Source organism: Choloepus didactylus, chromosome 17 (assembly GCF_015220235.1).
Source record: "Choloepus didactylus isolate mChoDid1 chromosome 17, mChoDid1.pri, whole genome shotgun sequence".
Classification (NCBI taxonomy): Eukaryota; Metazoa; Chordata; class Mammalia; order Pilosa; family Megalonychidae; genus Choloepus; species Choloepus didactylus.
Window position 1 is genome coordinate 26278394 of NC_051323.1, and position 20698 is coordinate 26299091.

At 42.6% G+C, this 20698-nt stretch overlaps 1 protein-coding gene across 1 annotated transcript in view; it reads left to right on the forward strand.

The window, feature by feature from the left end:
* Positions 1-20698, forward strand: part of SPRED2 (sprouty related EVH1 domain containing 2) — a 122405-nt gene that overhangs the window by 29662 nt on the left and 72045 nt on the right. The window lies entirely within an intron of this gene.

The following is a 20698-nucleotide window of genomic DNA, read 5'->3' on the forward strand; positions in this document are numbered from 1 at the left end:
AACAAGAGAGACCATATAGATGAATAAATATTGAACTCATCTCTAAAGGAAGGAGAATTGTCCACACATAAAACTATTGGGAGAAATTAAACAAGAAATAACTAATAATTTCCCAAACTTAAGTTCATCCTCTCTGACCCCAAACCTCCTCTTCTGAAGATTTAAAGAAAATAATCCTGGTGATGAATGAACAACTATAAAATGACACTGTGAGACATTGATTGTCTACTTTGGCTGGATTATACGGTGTGTGAATATATCTCAATAAAATTGCATTTAGAAAAGAAAAAATAATCAGCTAAAAACACATGGGTAGTGGTGTAAAGTTATGAGTGAAAATGTTGATACAAGAGCCTAGGAGAATGGTTAAGCCACATGGGATATCCATATGACCACATGTTCTGCAGCCTCAGAAAACAGTATTTCCAAGGAATTGTTAGTAATATTTGCCACCACTGGGTGAAAACAGGATACAGAACTCTGTACCTATATAACACTATCCAAATTTTGCCTAAAACATAGGCATGGCGAATGACTGGCAGGAACTACACCAGAACATTAACACTGATTATCTCTGAGTTGTCATGTTACAGCATGACTCCTGTTTTCTTCTTTTTTCTTGTATGTATATGTGAGGGTGACCAACTCTGGTTTGCCCAGAACTGTCCCTGTTTTAGCACTACAAGTCCTATCCTGAGCAGTGTGTATGTGCACACGCATGCACGCGTGCATATTGAGATGAGGGTCTGCCATTTGGTAGGAAAGGCCAAAGATAAAGTGACAAGTGATAAACTGATGGGGCCTGTGTGTTAATCAGGTAATAGATTTTCTGATGATAAAATTCATATGGCTTGTTTTAGAAAATGTAGGAAAAACTGTATGTACTAAGTTCAAATCATGCTTACATGTGGCCAGTATTGTTCTAAATGCTTTATGGTAGTTAACACTCTTTAATATTCACAACCCTTAGAGATAGGTTCTTTTGTCACATCCCCATTTACAGAGGCACAAAGATAAATCACCCAGGGTCACACAGCTCCTGACAGATGCTGGATTTGAACCTGGACAGTCTGGATCCGGAGTATGGACAGTTAGCCCACAATCCAGCCGCTGCCCTTGCTATCCTTCTCGACAGTTGCTTGTCAGCATGGCTGTCATGTCGTTTCTCCCCACAGGCCACTGAGCTGGCCGCTCTCAGTTGCTGTGGCTTCACTCCAGCCCCAGCGTCATAGCCCAGGACCGCCCTTGACCTCACACTAGGAAACCTCTTCCCCCTGTCTGGAGCCTGGGTGTAGGGATTTCTGCGGCAGAGCTGCCGGCCCCTGGCAATAGAGTTTTTTTCGGTTTTGCCACCTGCTCTCCTCTCCCAAGAGCAGGACTGGGTCCTGGTGCAGTCTTGTTTGTTTCTGGAAACTCTTATCCTTTTTCTTGATTTTGTCAAATCTGGCTCCTCAGTCTTTCTCTTTGAAGGTGATTTTGGCATCTCTGCCCAGACCATCAGATGTTTTTCTAGGTGTTGGTATCTTCCATGAGAGTTCTGAACTCTGTGCAAATTTCAGAATGAGCCCTGACATGGGAAGGGAGTGGTGTATATTAGCATATCCAGCCCTCAGCTTGGCTCAACTAAGGACCACCTTCCACCCTCCCCTCCCTTTGCATGTTGCATTGTTAACAATACTTAAGGCTGTATGATGGGATCACAGGTAGTATTTATTTTCTCCTTTCTGCTTACCTGTTTTAAACATTTCTTCAACAAACTTAATTTACTTTCCAGATTAAAAAATTGTGTATATACTCAAAAGAATTGAAAGCAGGCACTTTTCAGACACTTATACATCAATGTTCATAGTGGCATTATCCACAGCAGCCAAAAGGTGGAAGCAACCCAAGTGTCCATCAACAGGTGAATAGATAAAGTGAGGCATTTACACACAATGGAATATTATTCTGCTGTAAAAAGGAACGATGTTCTGATGCATGTGACAACCTTGAAAACATTATACTAAGTGAAATAAGCCTGACTCAAAAACATAAATATTATATGATTCCACTTATATTAAATATGAAAGCTATGCAAATTCAGAGAGAAAGTAGATTAGAGTTACCAGGGGCCATGGGGAAGGAGAAGAGTTAGTGCTTCCTAGATTTTCTGGTTTTGGTCATGAATGGTGTTGATGGTAGTATAACATTATGAATGTAACTAATACCTCTGAATTGTATGCTTAAAAATGGTTAAAATGACAAATTTTGTGAGCTATATATATATTACCACAATTTTTGAAAATATATTTCACTTTTTTTCGTATAATGCAGTTTTACTAAACTCTGCTGACAAATTTCCAGCTCCTTCAACATCCATGCATGGCAGAGATCTTCCTAACAGTCATTCAAGTTAGAGCAACTCCATTTCTGTCTCAAAAATAAATACCTTTGGCTGTTGTTGGAACTTGTACCTCACTGAGAACCATGCCAGAGTTTCTGGTTAATTTGTTTTGTCACATTAATTGAACAATGAGAGGGGACTGACAGTCCTCACCCATGATGTGGAGGCACAGAATCTACATGTTTATTCAGTGGGGGGTGTTTTTGCTTTTCGAGCCTAGAAATATGTTATTTGATAAATAACAAAACAAGGTTTTCGGTGCTTACGTCTTTATGGCGACCCTGTTTTTAAACCAAAGTTTAAATTTGGACCTTGCTTGTTTTGTTTTCAGAGAAGCTATGGGTTTCTTTATTCTTTTCCTCTCAAAAGTATGTCACCCCACCCTCACCCCTACCCCAACATATTGTTTTGGGTGGTAAGAGAAGAAGTAATGTAGTAAAATTAAATTAATCTTTCTCAGTTGTAAAGTAGGGTGTCTGCAGAATTTTTAGTGTTCAGAGGACAGACTGCTTCCCAAGGCAAGATGTTCCTTTTCTTGGGGTGAAAAAAAAAAGACTACCATGTCTTTGTACTACTGCCTCTCTGGAATGCAGAGAGCCATCTACTGGGGTGAAAACTGGGTAGGAATGGCCAGGTAGATTCTTTTCTTTTTTTTTTTTTTTTTAATTTCTTTTTTTTTTAAATTAAATTCAGTTTTATTGAAATACATTCACACACCATACAATCATCCATGATATATAATCCACTGTCCACACGCCAGGTAGATTCTTGACAAGAGGAGGGGAAGAGTTCTTTCATCTTCAGAGGAAAGATGCCTGGGGGCAAGAGAAGCCAGAGCGTGGGGATGGGCTGGGGCCAGTCTGCATTGCTAGAACCCCAGGGCCCACAGCCATTGAGATTGTTAGAACACAGGATCTCCACCCTACTTAAACACATACCCCGGGCCTGCACTCCCCCTGGGGATATTGGCTGAATTGGTGGCTTGTGTTGCAGCCCAGGAGAGCAATCTCCGTCCAAGGCAAGAAGAATGGGGCAAGAGTGGGCTAGGAGCTAGACTGAGAAAGACCATTTAATTAAAGAACAGGGCCTTTATATTAAACCACATGCTCAGGGTTTGGGGCTTTGCCTTGGGGAACTAGGAAACAGCCATTAACACAAGAGGAGTGCATTTATTTGTTCCTGTTTTTCAGGGAAAAAAAAATCGCTTTTACCCCCTCCGACCCCTGGTTTTGGTCCCTTGTCTGTCCTGGTAAAGTCATCTATGGGGACCCAGGCCCTGTTGATAAACAACCCCTAAGAGTAAGCCACAAACTCCCAAGTGAGGAAACCAGCCCTTCTTCCAGTTGCTCTCTTGAAGGCAAATAATAAAGCTGTTGACATGTGTCCTCAGTACTCTCACTTGCTCAAGAAGTCACCAGAAATGGAGTTGTGAGCCCCGTGGGCCTTGCCTAAAAAACAGCAAGCGTGGCAGCTTTGAACAAGGCCCAGGATGGAGAACGAGAAGGGGTTTCAGCGTCAGGAGCCAGGGAGTGGCCCCGGGGCCGGGCGTGGCAGCCCCTTCCCACGCTGCCCTGAGTTGGCGATGACCACACTGCCCTTTGCACTGATAGTGTCCTCGGCCCTGCCCTTAAACGAAGACACGCGATCCTTGCCTCGAGGGCTCGTGTTTAGTTTCACAAGCTCTGGGCTCACTCGGGTTGAACTTTCTTTTCCCCCATTCATACTGTATTAAACTGAGTGAGCAAACACGGCTTTGTGGGTGAGGTGCTGGCCTGGGTCCTTTGGTGGCTGTGTAATGGGCAGAACCTGGTGCCATGAGCCTCAACATGGTGGCTTTGAGATATTCGCTCTCCCTAGCTTTTCAGTGTTTATAAGTTACCTTTCTATATAAATTAGTATCAGTGTCTCTGGTAGATTTGCATTTTTTCATTTATAGATCTAAATAGGAAATGATTTGCATTCTGCATTGATTACTTTAATATTTCTGATTTTCTTTTAACCAAACTTTATAACATCTACTCTCTGGAGTTAATATTAAATTACCTAACCTTATAGGTCCTGTTTACTTGGAATAATTTTGAAGCATTTATAGATATGGTTTGAAAATTTTGTGTTTTTCATTTATTGGTATCAGAAGTGAATATGATCTTTAGTTGTTGCTCTCAGTTAAGTAAACTGAGACCTGGGTGTGCTTACCATTGTTTTCTGTGCAAAAACTTAAGTGATCAGGACCACGGGTTATTAGAAATGAAAATCAGAATCCTCTGTAGGAGGGAGTTCATACCAACTTTGTGGTGGTCATAGCTGGAGAATGATAATTATATTCCTGAAAGAGAAATCGCAGCCAAGAACAGTGTGAACAGGCTAAGAAAGAGATGGTTGAGGAGATTTTTGGGTAGCCATTTGGAATTTCCTTCTCCCTCATTCTGTGACTACAGCCAAGGGATTGATTCAGTCCCCACCAAGTCCACACTATGTGAAGGCATCTGGGTTAATTCTCATAAAATCACCCTGTCACCTTGGGAGGTCTCCTACTCCATGCACACCCCTAGGGATTTTAGATGTAATCTCTGAATACAAGTATCTCTTTATGATGGGTTTTTCTATAACATTAAAACGAACTTCAACTTAAAATTTTTGAAAAGGTAGCTTTTAAAGAGATGGGGGAAACTGTTCATGAGTGTGTTTGCTGAGTAGAATGTGGCAGGGAAAGCCAGTCTCTAAATCGGACATTGTAAAAGATGCTTCTATGCCCCAGGACCTTTGAATCAACAAACTGGTCTGTATTGTTTTATATTCCATTCAGCCTGATGGCCATAGAGCTAAATGCACCTAAAATGTACTTCCATAGACAGAAGATCTCTCTTCTATAAAATGGAATTTATATGATTATCTACCTTATTGTAAAGATTGAGATAATACATATTTGACTAAATTTGTGATTACATTAAGATCTTAGGTTTGTGACAGTGTCCTGGTCTTGGGTAATCAGAGGTGACTTTACATTCTTAAAAGGAAGAGACACAATAAGCAAGGAAAGGAGTAAACAACAAGAAAATTACAGGTTGTACCCAATGGCAGGAAGGTATGATAGAAAACTACTGTTCCTGTCCTTACCTAGCAAGTGCCTGATTTAAAAGCTTTTAGCTGCTGCTATTACTATTGCTTTTGTAATTGTTACCAAGCAGCCTAGTGGGGAGGGAATTTTCTTTGATTGTTTGGTGAGGATCTAATATCACAGGGCGCACAAGACTAATGCCCATCCTTTCTGACACAGTATCATTTTCCCCATGCCTTCCCTCCACTCCCCACCCCCCAGCCCCATCTCCCATGTGCCTGATGATTTGACAATTGCTGGAAAAATCAACTTTGCCTGAACATTTAGGAAGCTATTTGAGTGAGATTTCCAGTGTTTTACTTCCGCTTAAAAATAATAAAGCAAGTTGGCATTTAAGGGGTAGTGGTGATAATTATTCATCTCTTGTGTTCCCTACCTCTTTCTGCTTCTTTGCTCAAAAAGAACTTAAGGGTCCACAAGCATTTTCCCTGAAGGATTAGTCATTTCAAGGGAAATGAGCTCTCACTTAAAATTTCTAGGTAAGAAACCCCGTGGTTCTTGTCCTTATCCTACTTGTGGCATTTAGTAGGAAATTCCATCAGAGAGAGAAAGAAAAAGATTTGCTCACTCTCTTCCTCTCCAGCTTACACCTACCCTGCGTCCGATGGAGGTAGGTGAAAGAAGGTAATGACTCGCCTGTTTTCCATTCCTCCACCAGACTCCCGACAGTGCAAGCAGAAGCCAAAAAGGTGGTGAGATTTCCGTCACTGCACTGGTCAGGCTACCTGTGAAGCCACTGCCAAAGTCAACATGTGCAGCCTTTGTGTCTGGGGCATCGGGTTTCATAATGGCAGTTAACGGAAGTTCCTGTTCAGATGCCCTCAGACTCATTGTGTAATTCTGTCTCCAGAGGGCACAGGTTCATCTCCTTTATGTAAAAGGGAGAGCTTCAGGGAATCTTGTGTTTTTCCTTTAACAGGTCACTTGGCAAGGTCATAAGGGTCTTTGTAAGTGTCTGTTAGAAATGGAGAGCAGTACTAGTAGTGAGCATTAGGTAGAATTTACATCAGGCCAAGCTTTGTTCTGGAAAGGTGAAGGGGTGGACCCAGAGATGATTAAGCAATGAGCCTAGAGCCCTGGGGCTTTCAGTCTAAGTGAAGTGTGGAGAGAGACAGGTAAATAAACACTTACACCAAAAGTCAGGAATGTGAGAGCTCAGTGGAAGGGACATCTGAATGGGTCATTGTGCCAGTTTGGATGTATTATGTCCCCCAGAACTCCATGTTCTTTGATGCAGTCTTGCATGGGCAGGCATATTAGTGTTGATTAGATCGGAATTCTTTGAGTGTTTCCATGGAGATGTGACTCAATCAACTGTGTGTGAAACCTTTGATTGGATAATTTCTAAGGAGGTATTAACCCACCCATTCAGGGTGGATATTAATTGGATCACTAGAGTCGTATAAAGGAGTTCACAAACAGAAGGATCTCAGAGCAACTGAGAGTGACATTTTGGAGAGAAGCTGCAGCTGAGAGAGGATAAAATGCCCCAAGAGCAACAATTTGGCGAACGCCATTTTGAATCGCAAACTGGGAGCAAGCATACACCAGCCACGTGCCTTCCCTGCTAATAGTTTTCCGGATGTCAATGACCTTTCTCCAGTGAAGGTACTCTTTGTTGATGGACACTTTATGGCCTTAAGACTGTAACTGTGTAACCAAATAAACCCCCTTTATAAAAGCCAATCCATTTCTGGTGTTTTGCATTCCGTCAGCATTAGCAAACCGGAACAGTCATGTAAGAGGATGGAAACCAAATTCCTGTCCTGAAGTCTTCCTCGAGTTTCTGAGTGGGGGGAGAGGTGAGAAGGGCGTTTCTGAGTGGTGGTAGCATATGCTGCCTTCAGGGGCTGGTCCGAGGGAGGTGGGTGGATGGGGCCAGCTTCATGGGTGTGTGGTCCGTGCGGTCCCAGAAGGCCCCACCCTTGGTTTAATGCTCTCACCATCTTGAAATTCTTAGTTTTTGAACAAAGGGAGCTATTTTCATTTTGAACTAGGGCCCCCGCAAATCCCATAGCCCATCCTGCATATGGAGCTGGGCTGCTAAGGTGGGCTGGGCAAGATTATAAAGAGCTTTGTTGTCATGTGTGGGAACATTTGGCTTTATTTTATAAGCAGTGGGGAGCTGTGGAAGGTGTGGTGGCAGGGGATCATGGAAGGAGAACGGACAGGCGGCAGGGAGGCTGCTAATACATACAAGGAGGCTGAAAAATCGTGTAGGAGCAGACCTGGCAAATACAGAGAGCTGCAGTTCACACACCTGGTGGAGGTGGGTGGGCTTTGGGGACTGAGGACAGAGGTGGAGAAGGTGGTTGAAGATAGCTGAGGTTTCTCGCTGGGCTGGAGATTCCACTCACAAACAGGAATGCAGGAGAAAGGACTTCCTAAGCGGGGGGCAGTGAGGCAGATGTTTTGCAGGAGTGGGGCGAGGCCCTTTCCAAAAAGACCCGGAAATCTCTGGTGGGACAGCTTGTCGAAACATGCACTGCAGCTGCTCAGCTGCAGCAAATGACCTGCAGATCAAGGTTTTTGTCAGTATAGAGAGCTTCACTAGAACAAATATTCATCCAAAAATAAACTTCCTGTTCTTCCTGTTTTTATAACTTGCCTATTTCCTCTGAGTTTGAAGCTGGTCTCTAGTTCCGCGGGTTATTAATCTTTAGAGGTTCAAGACCTCTATAGAAGTATTTCCTGTACATGTTTATCTACCCAGCCCTAAACTATTTTCTTCAAATGATAAGAGAACTTTTCCCTACTGGTATGTCAGGCTTCCTCTGAGAGATTTTGATTAGGCACCCCGGCAAGTAAGACTAAGCCAGAAAGACCTTAGGAAACCCAGGTAATGGTGGGGAGTGGCCTTCAGTGTTTTTTGGGCACTCTTAGCCCACCTCCTCCATGTTAAAGGGGACTTCTTTCTAGCCAGAGACCCAGGCAGATCAAGTGATGGATGCAGAGGGGCTTATTTGAAGGAATTGTAAATGTCCTGATGCCTAATGAATATCTCGTGGAATAACAGTTCCAGAAACGTCTCTGCCCCTTTGAAGTACTCAAAATACCTCTCATCGGGCTGCGATTTGTTCCTACAACATCTAACGGGGCACCTGCCCTTGCTCCCCTTTCAGAGACCAGGAAAAGACCCCCTCGAGGCTTTGACCACCACCAGGCCCGACAGACGAATAGACAAGCTTGGAGGAGTAGGTGTGGGCATTTTACTCATCCATCCCTCTCCACCTGCCCCTGGGAGCCTTTCCTTGCTCTTCCTTTTTGTGCTTACAAATCCCAAACTTGCATGTGGGTAGGTATTTTTAAAATGTAAGCCTTCTCGTGTGATTCCTGCAGAGGCCGCGGTGACCAGGCTGCGTGGGTGGTGGCTGCAGCGGAACTTGGAGTGCAGCCAGCTGCTTGTTACTGGGGCCTCACTGAGGCCTTCCTAGGTGGGGCGGGGAGTGCCACATTTTAAGCACCCTATGGCACCCCACCCCCCACCCCCCGCTGATTCAGGTGATGCGATTGGGAATTACTGCACGGACCATGGCTGCCCTCCGGACCTGCCCTGTCCAACACGGTAGCCACCAGCCACCTGGGCTGCTGAGCTCTTGAAATGAGGCTAGCCTGAGCAGAGATGTGCTGTAAGCATAAGAAACACTTCCAATTTTGAAGAAAAAGAATGTAAAATGCTTCATTAATACTTATTTTATTTTGATTACTTATTGAAACGAAAATATTTTAGACACATTGGATTCTGTTCAATACATTATAATTAACTTCACCTGTTTTGTATTACTTTTTTAACGTGACTGCTAGAGAATTTTGAATTACATATATTGCTCGCATTACGTTTCTCTGGGGCAGTGCTGCTGGTCAGTACTGTGAGTGGGCTGAGCTGCTAGTTGCAGCTCTGAAGCAGATACATTCCCAGAGGCTGGAGGGAGGGGGCCCCCTCTCCCTGGTGGCCTGGCTGAGGAGGTGGCCCAGCCCTAGCCATAGAGTGCTGAGGGCAGTGGGTGGGACAGTCTACTTCTAGGCAAAGAGTTAATAATTTAATAAGCAGCAGCAGGAATTTTTTCTAATCCCTTCAAAAGCATCCTTCCCGGCTTAATTTTTTTCTAGCCTGCTTTGCACCGCAGCCTCCTTCCTAGAAGCTAGTCTTTCAAATTCAGAACGCTTCCCTGCTAGCATCGTGGGGTCTGTGGGGAAGGTGTTGTCTGGAGGGGCCTTTTTGTTTTGATTTGTTGTCTAGTTTGTTCTTCTGCCCCAGATCAGGCTCCAGTGGCAGCTTTTCATCCTTTTTCTGCAGGTCCAACTCAGGAACTACCCAGATATGACTGGGAAGTCACTGTTTCAGACCAGTTTCTCTGTCCCTCCTCCCTTCGCAGTGGTTACTCAAACGTAAACATACTTTCGGGAAACACGAGGTGGATGTGAAGCTTAGGAAACTACGGCTTGAAGAAGTTCAGAACCACAAGTAACCTGCAAATGCCAGGCTGGCCTATCAGGAAAAATTCCACTGGTGTTTGAAAGTCCCCAATAATTCCCCTCTCCTCCCTGTTGAAGGAGGCGTTTCTTGTTGACTTCAGAGGTCCAGGAAGAACGTGTAGAATTGTATAGTCATCCTTTGCCAGAGGACAATACACGGTGAAACGTCTGTGCTTGGGCACCTGTGCCTAGGGGATCTCAGCCAGCGGAGCAACCCTGCACAGAGGCACTCTGTACTTTTGCCTCATTTTGTCCATCCTGCTGTCTGTCAGATACTGAAACTTTACCGGAATAATCAACACGGGAACCAACATTTATTAAGTGCTTGCTGTGTACAGGCACTATGTGAAGTGCTGCTTCTTATGTATTTCTCAGCTAACGGCATAACTAACTGAGATACTCCAGAGTAGGTACAGTTGTTCTTCCCATTTTGCAGATGGAGAAACTGCAGTTTAGAAAGATGAAATAAGTCGTCTGAGATCTCATAGCTAGAAATCAGTGGGGCAGGTAGTGGAACTTGGGCTATGTGACTCCAGAGCCAAGAGTTTCACCATTTTGGTGTCACTCAGCGCTGCCCAGACCAGCTCGAGTACTTACTGCTCCATTCTGCACAAGCCTTTGTTTGTTATTGAGATATCTGCTGTTGCAGGCTGGGACAGGAACCAGGGGAGGGGTTAATTCTGGGTTGCTGAACCAGCCAAGCTAAGAACGGAGGAGCGTGTGAGCACCTCTGAGCTTCACTGCAAGGACATACACTGGCCTGGCTTTTAAAGTACTCTGTGCTGCAGAATCTTCTCCCCACGTGGCTGTTGTGTCTGCCCTGGAGTGTCCAGTGCTTTCTCAAGTGGTGTTTGATTTGGCCTCTCCACCGCCCCCTGCAGCTGCTGGGTGAGTGGGGAGAGGGCAACTCCACAGCTGGCTGTAAAGAGTGAAGAGCCACATGCCCTGTACTCACACTTTTGGTTTTACTACTCAATGCCCTTCTGGATTGGGTTCCTCACTTGTCTGTGTGGTTTCCCCAGCTGTAAAATGGAGATAATGATAGTACCTACCTCATAGAACTGTTATGAGAATTAACAAGGACACATAAAGGCAAAGTATACCTGGCATAGTAAGCATCGGGTTAATGCCAGCTAACAGTTCATTAGATTATCATTAATGTCATTTAATGCTATGTGATGGACCATAGTCATATAAAATATAATATAAGACATAATCATGTGGCTTGAATTTTTTTTGTTGTTGTTTAAAGCAAACACCAAAACATAAACCTTTAGATGAATGTTCTATCTTTCAAAGCCATGATCCGGGAGATTACTCTCTCATTCTGATCTCACAATCATTTGCTTGAAACATTTACAGAAGTTGTTTTGGAACTCTTCAGAAGGAAAAAGATGGTGATAGTAAGTATATATCTTGTGAAGGTAGATTTTAATTTCGGAAATGGCCTTAAGTTAATTAGAGCTAAGCTTGGTGAATAAGAGGAGAAAAAGTAAGGATTGGTTTTTGTTGTTGTTCTTAATGGATGGTTCATTCTTATAAGACTGACATACCAGGTCTTTTTTATGCCTTGGGATATGCAGAATTCAAATCTGAAAATGTAGGTGTGTTTCAAGGGAAGGGCCTTCAGGTTGGTGTTCACAGCAAGGAATTTAAAAGTTGGGTGTGTGCTTTCTAATATAACCTGTATGGTCAGTCTATTTAAACAACATGTTTGCCTAGAACCTAGAATGGGGAATGAGATCTTGTTATTCTGTACAGGCTAATATGGTACCCTGATGCACTCCAGAGTACTTTGGGCAGAAAATAATAAACTATTTGCAAAGTCCCTATGAGGGACTGGGGAAAAATGTGGAAATATTAAACTTCCTCGCCTGGGGAATTCCTGATATTCCTGCAAGCGTAGGGATCCCAAATTAATAAATCAAACCCCCGATCTTGGGGCTTACCCTTTTGAAACTTATTCCTGCAAAAGAGAAGCTAAGCCTATTAATAATTATGCTTAAGAGTCACCCCCAGAGAACCTCTTTTGTTGCTCAGATGTCGCCTCTTACAGCCAACTCGGCAAATAAACTGACTACCCTCCCTGCTACATGGGACATGACTCCCAGGCATGTAAATCTCCCTGGCAATGAGGGGCAGGACTCCCAGGGATGAGCCTGGCCCTGGCATTGTGGGATTGAGAAAGCCTTCTTGATTAAAAGAGGAAAAAGAAATGAAACAGAATAAAGCTTCAGTGGCTGAGAGATTTCAAATAGTCGAGAGGTCACTCTGGAGGTCATTTTTATGCATTATATAGAGATTCTTTTTTAGTTTCTAGTGTGTTAGAATAGCTAGAAGGAAACACCTGAATCTGTTGAACAGTAATCCAGAAGACTTGATTCTTGATGAATAATTGTATAACTGTATAGCTTTTATTGTGTGACTGTGTGACAGTGAAAACTGGTGACTGACACTGTAACCAGTGTATGGGCAGATGAGTAATAAAATAAAGACAAAAAATATATAAATAATGGGGGGGCGTAAGGGTGTTCTTTTTATTTTTAAATTTTTATTTTTTAATTTTTTGTGTTTATTTTGGAGTAATGAAAATGTTTGAAAATTGATTGTGGTGATGAATGAACAACTATATGATGATACTGTGAGCCATTGATTGTATACTTTGAATGGATTATATGGTATGTGAGTATATCTCAATAAAATTGCATTAAAAAAAAAAAAAAAAGCTGGGCATGTGAAAAGCAGTCATTCTTCTCACTTATTCTCATGGACTGAGCATCCTGAATGGCTAGAAAGAAATACTCAGCTGAGACTCACCTAGGGTGGAGCGAAAATGCATGCCTCATGGAAAATGATGAAAGAAAGTTCAAAGATTTTCTATCTTCAGGCTCATGATGACTAATAGGTTCATCCAGGAGAGCTGGGCAATCAACAGGTAAACTTTGGATTCTTCTTTCCTGGGAGGTGGAAAAGAGAGGTGTCACGTTCACTATATCCTAAACTATATCTTGGAGGATATGGCTGTGGAAAGAGTATTGGACTTTGGAGTTTGGCTGGGTCAAATTCCACTCTGTTGCTTTGTTGACTTTAGTGAAATAACTAAATTTGCTTGGGCCTTTTTTCCTTGTCAGTAAAATGGGAAGTCAGTTACACCTCCGAGTTGTGAAGAACTGTCAAAAGAGGTGATTTTATGAGGGGCCTCAGTAGAGGCAAACCCTCCACCTCTCCCAGGGCCCTTTGAGTGACACCAACATTAACGCTATTGCCACAAGAATGTGGGCAGAGGCTCACAGTTACATGAGAATATGCCACCTGCCACAGGAAATTTTCCCCAGCCCCTTTGTGAGGCAAGGCACGCACTCCAAAGAGAAGAACCCAGGTCCTGTGCTTTGTAGAAGGCCAGCCAACTTTCAGGGCTCCAACACTCAGCAACTATGACAAATTAAACTGCCTAAGACCCTTTATCCTCTTAAAACAGGAGACTTTTCTGTAGCAAAGGTAGGCTGGTCTCAGCAAGATGCACGTTAGCACGTACTGCTCAGCAGGGTGGGGAAAAGGCCAGTGGAGTGCCCCACATTAATTGTAACCATGGTACCGATAACGGGTCATCTCCCTCTGGATTTAAAGTAGGCATCTAGTTTTGATCTATTTGCCAAGTCCTTAGATTTCACTCTAGCTCTAGCATCATCCTTGACTGTGCTGGTAATTCAAGGGCGCTTAGCCTAGACCGAATTGGGGGTCCTGCAGAGATATCACCAGGCTGAGTGGGTACAGGAAGACAGAGAGCAATAGGCCGGGCTGCTGCTGCCTTCTCACACTTATCCTGACTCCTTCCTGGATCTCCCTGTTAGATTCTTGGATCATTGATTCTCAGATTTGGCAGTATATTAGAATTACCTAGGAAACAAAAAAAAATCCAGAAATTCAGGCTGCACTCCAAATCAAGCTGCAACTCTTAGGAAGATCTCCCCAAGTGATTCCATTGTGCAGGCAAATTTGAGAACCAATGTCTTAGTTAACAGAATGAAAAATATGGTCATTAATTACCAAGTTGACTGACTTTCTGTGTGTGTGGCTGCTAACTCTTACCCGTCCAGATCATCCCAGGCAGAGGTTTTACTCCTTCAGGGAAGAACTGTCCATTCTAATCAGTAGTGAGGTCCCGGGGCACTTGGCCATTATAACAGCCTTTTTTCTTCTTATGAGACATTTTGACACTCACAAAGATAAAGAGAATAGTATAATGGGCCCCCATGTGTCCACCACCCAGCTGCCATTCACGGTTTTTTTTTTTTAATTAAATTCAGTTTTATTGAAATATATTCACATACAATCATCCATGGTGTATAATCAGCTGTTCACAGTATAGTTATATAGTTATGCATTCATCACTGCAATCTATTTTTGAACATTTTCTTTACACCAGAAAGAATAAGAATAAAAAATAAAAGTAAAAAAAGAATACCCAAACCATCGCCCCATCCCACCCTATTTTTTGTTTTTTTGTCCCCATTTTTTTACTCATCCATCTATACACTGGATAAAGGGAGTGTGATCCACGAGGTTTTCACAATCACACTGTCACCCCTTGTAAGCTACATTGTTATACAATCATCTTCAAGAGTCCAGGGTACTGGGTTGGAGTTTGATAGTTTCAGGTATATACTTCTAGCTATTCCAATACATTAATACCTAAAAGGAGTTATTTATATAGTGCATAAGAGTGTCCACCAGAGTGACCTCTTGACTCCATTTGAAATCTCTCAGCCACTGAAGCTTTATTTTGTTTCATTTTGCATCCTGCTTTTGGTCAAGAATATGCTGTCAATCCCATGATGCTGGGTCCAGATTCATCCTCGGGAGTCATATCCTGCGTTGCCAGGGAGATTTACACCCCTGGGAGTCAGGTCCCACGTAGGGGGGAGGGAAGTGAGGTCACCCACCAAGGTGGCTTAGTTAGAGAGAGAGGGCCACATCTGAGCAACAAAGAGGTCCTCAGGGGGAGACTCTTAGGCATGATTATATGCCGGTTTAGCCTCTCCTTTGCAGTAACAAGCTTCATAAGGGCAAGTCCCATGACAGAGGACTCGGCACATCAAGCTGTCAGTCCTCAATGTTTGTGAGAACACCAGCAACAATCCAGGTGAGGAAGTCCAACATCTCTGCATCCTCCCCCAGCTCCTCAGGGGGGCCCTGCATATATGTTTTTATTCTCCGCCCACACTACTTTGGGATGTGTCACTATTTCACTCTAAGCCATATAAACCTACCATATCTCACTTCCTATTCAAAGTTCCATGGGATTGTGGTGTTTGAGCAAACTGACTGTAGAGTTATACTGTTTACAAAATATAGATCCTACACCAAATAGACATTTCTTCCCTTGGTCTCACATGAAGTTGAAGTTTTAACACACAGTCAGTTTCAGCCTTTACCCTTTGGCCTGATTTGCCCTAGTCTTAACCAGATCTGCTTCATTCATATCTCTAATTGAAGTCTGGGTTCTTTTTCAGCCTTTTTTTTTTTTTTTTTTTTTAAATACAGTTGCTGTATGCACTAATACTGGCATTCATATCTGCCGAGCTCTAGCTCTGAGTTTCAGGTGTCACACAGATACCCATTGTTCCAGGGACCAATCCTGGTATACACCAAGGGATCAGCATCTCAAAGTTTGGAGACAGCCATTACAATTCAGGAATAGATTTGACTGCTGTAAGAGCTCACAATCTAGGGACCATTACAATAATCGTTCCCCTGTTAGGCTGTACTCTAAGATTTAATTCTGAGTTTATACATTGTAGTTAGTCCATATTGGTGAGGCAGTATAGTGTTTGCCTTGGTTTCTGGCATACTTCACTTAAAATGCTGTCTAAAGGATCCATTCACCTCCTTGGGTGTCTCAGCTTCACTCCTCATAGTTGCTCAATATTCCATTGTATGCATACACCACAGTTCACCAATCTTCCTCAGTGTACCCTTAGGTCATCTCCACCCATTGCAAATCATGAATACTGCCTCCATAAACACCAGTGTGCAAATGTCCGTTCATGTCTCTGCTCTCAGATCTTCCAAGTATGTACCTCATAAAGAACTTGCAGGACCTTAGGGCCCCCACATACTTAGCTTCTTATGGAACCACCAGACTGACCACCAGAAAGACTACACCATTCTGCCTCCTCAACAGTAGGTAGGTACATCTCTCTCTCCATGTTTTCTCTGGCACTTTTACCCCTATGCCATTCATGTTTTAACTGTACACACACACACACCCACTGCATGCCCCCAACACAGACTTTTATTTTGGGGGGTTGTGGAGTGGGCTGGAGTATTTTAAAGCAAATCCCAGGTATATAATTTCATCCATAAACACTTCAATGTATACCTAACAAATAAGGGATTAAAAAAATAAACACAATGCCCTTATCATGTCTAAGAAAATTAACAGTAATTTCTTAATATCATCTAATACCAAATCCATATTTAGTTTTCTCCAGTTTGTCTCAAAATTGCATTTAAGCATTTGGTTTGTTCCAGTTAGGGTTCAAACAAGTAAGATTCATTTTTAATAGTTTGACTTTAATCCCAGGGTAATGAAACCATCATTGTGTACACAGAGGTAATGATCATGTACACTTCTGTAAAGAGGTGCAAATGGCATTTGGCTCAGCTGATGTTTTCATGGATGCTTGCTCTTCTCCTTGCTTTCCTTGCCCGCCTGGTGGATCTTTACATGTTACAGAGGAAATGCTAATTGAGGCCCAAGCCACAGCCACTTCTGTGCTTGGCTTCTGCCTGAAGGCATGTTCCCTTTGGTAAACTTAGAGTGGAGCCTTCAGGATGCTGGGAAACAGAGTATGAGTCTGCCCTTGAATAGCTTCAAATTTCCTCTCCTTTGTGGGAGGTGGTGTCTGGGAAGAGGGTGGGACTGCCTCTTGGGCTCCTTTCTGGGCTCTGTTAAGGTGTCCTTCTTTGCTTTCTCTGAGGATTCACCTGGGGTTTGTGCTCTAATGGAGGGACCAACTAATACCAGCTCAGCTCTGGGGGAGCAGATGACTCTGTGGCATCACCTCCAGCTGGACATCTGGGTTCAGATCCAGATGATGATCAGGGATGGTGAGGATTATTTTCTGCCCTCTGCTTTAGCACAGTGTCCCCCCTCTGTGAGATGGAACGCTGTTAGAATTTCTTAGAGGGTCAGATGGCCAGATGGCCCCCAGGTTGAATGGTGGTGAGGCTTTGGGGCGTGGTTTAGAGGAGGATAAGGAAGAAGAATGGACACTCTGTCTCACTCCTAACACAAGTATCAACTGAGTGCCTACTGCATTCATACCATGTGTTTTCCTTGCCCAATACATCAAGATCTCATGTTATTTTTCCATAGTTATATTTTATTTCTTTAAAAGGGCTTTGTCTTGATTTCTGATGGATTTGCAATTGTAAGATTTTCTTCCTTTTTTCTCTGTATCAGGCCAGGAGATTACAGAGCAGTAAACAAGCATCTTAATATATAAAAGCAACTCTAAAATATAAAGTTATTCATCACAGGATTATTTTCAGTAACAAAAATTTCAAAAAAAACTAAAATGCCCATTAGTGGTTGCCCAGCAAAATAAATCATGGTACATCCTTATAATGGAATATTGTGCAGATGTAAAAAGGAAATGAATTAGTTGTCTTATGTTCAAGTTTGGAAAGATCTGCAAGGAATAAAAAGCAACGTTCAGAAATCTGAATATTATGCTACCCTTTGTGTGGGAAAGGGGGTGAAAGAATATATATATTTAAATTTGTCTGTATTTGTATAAACCCTGGAAGGTTATACAAAAAAAACTTACAAAAGGTAGTTACTATTGGGTTGTTGAGTGGGAGAAGGAAGAGGGCAGATGGGATGTTGTGGGAGTATACATTTCTATATTTTGATTTATGCATCATATGAATGTGTTACCTATGCAGAACAATTAACTAAATTAAAAAGAATAAAGGCCTCTGTACCTAAATCATAATAGATAAGTTGATGACTATGTCATTCCCAAGTTAATCTCTTTTATAAGCTCTGGCCACTGCTTATCTGCACCTGTGCATCCCAGAACTTGCTCTGAAATTGAATAGTGAGGCTGTGACCAACCATGAAATGTGTGCCATATTCTTGCCATGATGCCCTGCTCAGCAGCAGAGGTTCTATTCTGAAGCCCATGGACTTTTCTCCTTCCTTACCCTCAATTTTATACAGAACTGACAGCATCTAATTTAATTGTAAAAGACAGGGAAGGAACACTGCTTGTGTCCTCCAGCACAGTTAGCTGCTGTCTTCTAGGATGGCACATGATGGGGTGACCTGTGGTAGGAGGGCATGCCTCCCCTCCCCACTCCTGTCTCTGGACTCCATGCAATCTTTTGCATATCTGTTGGCATCCTGTGTGTCATAGTGTCGGCTTGTTTGTATTTATTTCCAGCTTCTACTGAGTAGTAGCACAATCTCTCTGAGCAGAACTGGTCCCACCCTGGTAGCTAGGAATGTTTAAATGTTAAGACCTGCTGTTCACAAGCTGCACATTCATAGTAGCCAGGACAGTTTTTCCAGGGCTCACAAGAAACACACAAAGAAAATCCATGGATTTCTCCTTCTTGAGTGGAGACAGAATCAGAGAGGATCTTTGGGGAGACTTGAAACAGTGAACCTTAGGGTAGTGAACCTTGTTTAAAAGTGTTCTGAAAGAAAAAATTCAAGGACACTTAGAAGCTATTCTTGGCTCTGTCACAAATGTTCTTTTTATATTTTACTTCCAATATGTGCATTTGGGGCTTACTAATTGGTTTTTAGTCTACAAAATACCCACATCCTCAGTACCTCTTTTCCCCTTTAGCCTCCTCATACTTATTCTAACGAAATAAGTGGCTGTCTTTTTAAATGGCAGCTAATTGAAAAGAGTGGGTAATCCCTTCTAGATCCTTTTCTTTCTCCAGTGAGTCTACAGTGAGCACTGTTCTAGGGGTAGGTATGAGCAGATTGATATCTACCATAGATCCCTCTGCCTCTTTTCAATGGAGCTGTACACAATGTGAAAATCACATGAGATCTTAATTACCCTTGAACGTTCTGTAGAAAGCAGCATACAATCTTTCACCTCTTCCTCCAGCATTGGTAAGGATAACTGTTTCTGTTGTGGATCATCCGATGAAATAGTTGGCCAGCATTGGGGGGGCCATGTTGAAAGATGAGACTATACCACATCTTTAAATGCTAAAATCACTTCAGTGTTGGCAAGATGCATGTACTAGGAGAGGCACATGGTCAGTGGTTCCCCTGCTAACACCAAGATCTGTGTTCATTTAGAGGAACCGAGGTGTGTGTTCATTTAGAGGAACACCACTGCTTCATTAATTGTTCTCAGGCCCTTGCTTTTGTTCTCTCTGAGTGGATGTTATTGAATTTGGAAGGTTAACTGTGCATATTTGAAACTCACTTTGGAAAACACTCATCTTAACTACTCTAAAGAGCAAGGTTCTTTTTTTGGTGAAGTACTTTGGATACAACTCACTCAACCCTCCTCAGGTCTTGTTATGACCAGTCTTGGGGGTTCCTGAGAAAAGGAGATAGTTGAAGCAGGTTGAATCACCTGTGTAGAGTCAGGTGAGCCTTAGGGAGGAAGTTGGAGCTGAAGTTAGTGATCTGTAAGCTTTATATGATAATGTGCAATCTGTTGACCAAAGCTCCCTAACTCAAGTTGCGCCCCCCTCCCCCCTTTCCTATTTCTGATAGAACTAAACTGTTTATGGCAAAGCCAGAAACAACTTAAAGAGTAATGAGTAACTTTGGCTACTCTCTGGGGATTTATTTAACCTAGAGCCTGAAAGTCCTGGTACAGGTGAATATCTTAGACATGGCCATCTACTTTTCTTGTTCTGGAATCAACTCTAATTGAATGTTTTTCAGAAAGCAAAAGTTGACAGTGTGACAGAATTTAGGGATAATATTACTCTTAGCTAGGTAGTTAATTCTCAGTAAGATGCCATAGACTTGGAGTCAAAAGTTTGGGACCCACACTCTCTCTAGGTAAGCCAACTTGGCAGATGAAATCACTGCCCTCCCCTCTATGTGAGACCTGACACCCAGGGGTGTAAATACCCCTGGCAGTGTGGAATATGACTCCTGGGAGGAATCTGGACCCGGCATCGTGGGGTGGAGAACATCTTCTTGACCAAAAGGGGTATGTAAAAAGAAATGAAATAAGCTTCAGTGGCAGAGAGATTCCAAAAGGAGCCAAGAGGTCACTCTGGTGGGCACTCTTACGCACAATTTAGACAACCCTTTTTAGGTTCTAATGAATTGGAATAGCTAGCAGTAAATACCTGAAACTATCAAACTGCAGCCCAGAACCCTTGAATCTTGAAGACGATTGTATGAAAATGTAGCTTATGAGGGGTGACAATATGATTGGAAAAGCCATGTGGATCACACTCCCCTTTGTCCAGTGTATGGATGGATGGATGAGTAGAAAAACGGGCAAAAAAAACAAACAAACAAAAAAAAAAACCCAGTGATCGTTTTTACTTTCATTGTTCTTTTTCACTTTAATTTGTATTCTTATTACTTTTGTGTGTGTGGTAATGATAATGTTCAAAAATTAATTTTGGTGATGGATGCACAACTATATGGTGGTACTGTGAACAATTGTACACTTTGTATGACTGTATGGTATGTGAGTATATCTCAATAAAAT